At 48.2% G+C, this 4,448-nt stretch overlaps 1 non-coding gene across 1 annotated transcript; it reads right to left on the reverse strand.

The window, feature by feature from the left end:
• Positions 1 to 395: 395 nt before the first annotated feature.
• LOC120677126 lies at positions 396 to 502 on the reverse strand. The gene has a single exon (XR_005676189.1). It is a non-coding gene; the product is annotated as a small nucleolar RNA R71 (small nucleolar RNA).
• Between the last annotated feature and the right edge of the window lie 3,946 nt (positions 503 to 4,448).

Raw genomic sequence — 4,448 nt, forward strand, 5'->3', positions numbered from 1 at the left:
AAGACAATGATGGCTTTGAGCTCAAATTGGGACTGGTAAACATGGTTCAAGCGAGTCCATTCTGTGGCAACACATTAGAGGATGCCAACGCTCACCTTCAAAACTTCTTGGAAGTGAGCAGTACGATCAACCCCAAAGGTTCCACAATGGATAACGTCCGTCTCTGACTGAACACATTAGACGATGCCAACGCTTACCTTCAAAATTTCTTGAAAGTGAGCAGTACGATCAACCCCAAAGGTTCCACGATGGATAACATCCGTCTCTGACTGTTCCCGTTCTCCTTGTTAGGCAAGGTAAAGACATAGTTTTACACCAACAAGGCAGACTTCACCACATGGGAAGCTTGCTCCAATGCATTCCTGACAAAATATTTCCCGGTGGGCAAAACCAATGCTCTCCGAGGTAAGATCTCTGGATTTCAACAGCTCCCGGATGAAGCCATCCCGGAAGCTTGGGAGAGATTCCAGGAATATATCGCAGCATGCCCCCACCACGACATGGAGGAATGGCTAATTATTCAGAGTTTCTTCAATGGCCTGAACACACCAGCTCAGAACCACATCTATGCAGCATCAGGTGGTTCCTTCCTTTCACTCAGCGTCGCTGCAGCGAAAGTACTGGTAGAGAAGATTGCTTCCAACCAGAGTTGGAAAGGTGAAAGGCAGCAACAGCCCCACAAGGGAATCCATCATATCGACAGCATCGATATCCTTGCTGCCAAGATGGACCTTCTCATGAAGAGACTGGAGTCTCCGCACCAGGAGGCCAACCAAGTCATGGATTCTCGCATGACATGTGAGACTTGTGGAGAATCTAGACACACGGGTAATTCTTGCCCAATCACTCAGGAGGAAGCTCACTTTGTTGGAGCTAACAACTCCAACAACTCTGGCTTCCATCCTCGGCTGGGTTGGAATTCCAAACCCAACCTCCCCTTCGGCCAGCAACAAGGTATGAACTTTAATAACAATTTTCAGCCTACTTTAAAGGACCTAGTTTATGGCCAGAAACAAATTAATGATAACATTAGTAAGAAATTCCTTGCTAATGACAAAATTTTGGAATCTTTGGCCGGGCAACTAAAGGGCATAAATTCAGTTATTAAAAACCAGTTGAGCTTCAATAAAATGATGGAAACTCAGGTTGCTCAATTAGCCTCATCTTGTCCTAACAATAACTCGGGAAAACTTCCTGGGCAACCAGAATTTCCTCCCAAGGAAAGTGTTAGTGCGGTGACCGACGAGCAATTCGGCTAGTTCGTCGAGCTAATAAGGAAATTGAATGTCAATATACTGCTTCTTGACACTATGTAGGTTCCAACCTACGCCAAGTATATCAAAGATATATTTGGAAACAAGAGAAGCCTGCCCACCACCGAGGTCGTACAACTCATAAAGGAGTTTAGCGCAGCTATAGTCGATCCTCTCCTAGAGAAGAAGAAAGATCCAGGATGCCCCACAATCACATGTTCAATCGAGAGTCAACATTTTTCACTTGCTCTTTGTGATCTGGGAGCAAGTGTCAGCGTCATGCCTAAGGTAGTCTACGATAAACTAAATTATCATGAGCTTGCCCCTACCGCCATGTGTTTGCAGCTAGCAGACCAAACAGTCCGTTACCCCATGGGAATTGCATAGAATGTTCCGGTTAAAATCCGGAACTTCTTTATTCCTGCTGATTTCATCGTCCTTGACATGGAAGTTGATGCCAAGACGCCCCTAATTCTGGGAAGGCCATTCTTGAGTACCGCAAACACATACATTGATGTTGGAGCTGGAGAAATTCAGCTCAATATCAATGGGCAGACAGAGAGGTTCGCCTTTCGACCGAAGGTCGAACAGTGTTCCCAGGTTAAGACATTCAACCAGAAGGAATCCGAGAAAGAGCAGTAGAAGCCATCAACACCCACAATCGATATCCTTGCCGAACTCTTGGAATGACTAAGAATCGACAGGGAAATCAGAGTGCATAACAACAGGAACACAAGACGACAAATCCTTCGCAGAGAATTTGACGAATCGGAGGTGAAAGCGATCAAAACAAAACTCGCCACCAAGAAAGAATGGCGGAGAAAAGTGTCTTCGTCTGGACCTCCATCCGGCGACGACAACAGAACCCAAGGTATGGAGAGTCCCGCTCCGGACTCAAAACCCGAGCTATCGCCATGAGAACCAAGGTACGTATCCTTTCTTGCATTTACATTTAAGATAGTTTAAATTTTTCTTGCATGATCTTTCTTTTCAAAGTCATGGCATGTTTACAATTCCAAACCAAAATTTAAATTTTGCTTTGCATCAGTTATCTTTGCATTGAAAAAAAATTCGGCCAAAGTTTAGGCCGGCCGGCCCCACACTCTCTCATTTGGTCAGGGGGCAGCAGGAATCCGAGACTTTGAGTGTCCAGGGAGCAAAGCAAAGTGGCCATACTCATCGTGCAGAGGGGGGCAGGCCGGCTGGCCTCATCATGGCCACCCGTCGCGTCTCCACCGCTTCCGTCGCGTCGTCACCAACCGGAGCATGAACACCTGCAAGTCTACGAGTTAGGCAACGATGTGGAGCAAGGAAGGTCGCGGGAAGTGCCGCCCGGCACTGCACAGGCCGGCCGGCCTGGCCCCTGCGCACCTCTATAAAAGCCGCTGCGCCGTCATCGTTTGTTGCACCATCGCTGAGTACGCAGGTCACTCTCCTGACCACACTTTCTCTCTTCCTCTCTCTGAGTTTTCTTGCCTAATGAAGCTCTTAGGAGTTAATTAAGTTAAGAAACTCAAGAGCTAGCCCCACACAAAATAGTAGTAGTGTTGAGATTAGCTCAACACTAACGCAATAAAATTAGTAGTAACCCTCTTTTAAAATGAAAACCACAAAATTATGTCCCGTTGAATAAACAAGCTCCGAATGAAGAACGATTGTGGTGGATTGATCCCCACAAGAACAACTAACCACTGACCCCTCCGATTATTTTCCCTACATATTCTCTGTACTAATCTTTTGTAGGAGTCATGTCACTTTGGGGAATATCAAAGGCAAGGTGAAGAAGCTGGGCTCGTCATCCTGATCCCGGAGCTCGCGAGCGTCATCAGGCTCCCAGGATGACATGTCGGTGTACTCTGTCAGCCGACCATCATGATCCCAGGAGGAAGAGGATGAAGCCCCTGCCTCTCCAGTAGTACTGAGGCCCCATCTCAAAATCTGAGTTTTGATGTCGGTCGATCAGATCGTGGTCCGGACTGATTATGAGCAGGACGCCCTCGAGCTGTTGAAGAAGCAGTCGTACGGCCACGCCAAGCGGTTCGATACAGAATTCCTCATGATGATGGGACTCCGCCAGGACATGAACCGCGCGTTCACGGCTGCGGGATGGTCGCACTTCGCCGACATCACCGAACCAGATTCGCACCTTCTCACCATGGAATTCTTGTCTACGCTACATGTCGAAAAAGTTGGAAAAGAAACTAAAATCCACTTCCCCTTTTTCAACGAGTTCTTTGAAATGTTACCCAAAGATTTTAGTAATGCACTAGGCTTCAGTAAGAAATGCATATTAGCAGATAATGCATTAGCAGATGATCTTGAGTATGACCGTAGTGCTTGGTGGAACAAATTCTCATATGAACTAGTAAGTAGTAAAAGCAGCATAGTCTCCATACATAACCCAACTCTGAGAGTTCTAGCCAAGTATCTGGCTATGGTAGTCTTTCCCCAAGCAGACCTCAAGCTGTGTAGCTCCTCGGAGCTCATGTGCCTGTATGCTATGGCAAAGAAGATTTGCTACTCACCTGTCATGGGCATGGTCGCACATTGGCAGAAAATGATCACGTGCAAATCTCCCATCGACATAACCTCATTGGTCACCCACATTGCGCAGTATGTCGGTGTCCTGGAGAATGCACAAGTCACATATCTGCCTGCAACGGATGAGTACCGAACCTTCATTGGTCTGGACCACTCTATTCACGAACACATGATGCGTGAAGGTCCCGGGAACTCAGTGTTCATGTGCTATCCGGGGAATGAGAGGGAGTTCGAGCTTCCATGCCCAAAAATCTCGCTCTACTCCGTGAAACGTCTGACCCTCCAAACGGAAAAGAAGGAGCCAGCACGCCACAGCACAGCTGGTCCTATGACATGTGGCAGAACTCGGCGTGACGCACAGTTGGCCGAGGGTGGCACATCACGGCAGGCAGGAGTTTCCCGTCAAGCAGGCACATCCCGCCAGGCAGGAACTTCTCGCTAGCCAGGAGCTTCACGCCAGGCCCGTGCTTCTCAGGAAGCCGGACCATCGCCAGATGCCTCAGCTCAGCCTCACCCAGACACTACTCACATGAGCTTCGAGAAGGCCTATGGGTTTTACAACCAGGGTGGCCAGACCTCGTACCAGCCTGAGGGTAGCACGGGGTATGGGCATGACCAGGAGTTTTACTATCCCTCGGGAATGGGAACCTCCCA

This window comes from Panicum virgatum, chromosome 5N (assembly GCF_016808335.1).
Source record: "Panicum virgatum strain AP13 chromosome 5N, P.virgatum_v5, whole genome shotgun sequence".
Lineage (NCBI taxonomy): Eukaryota > Viridiplantae > Streptophyta > Magnoliopsida > Poales > Poaceae > Panicum > Panicum virgatum.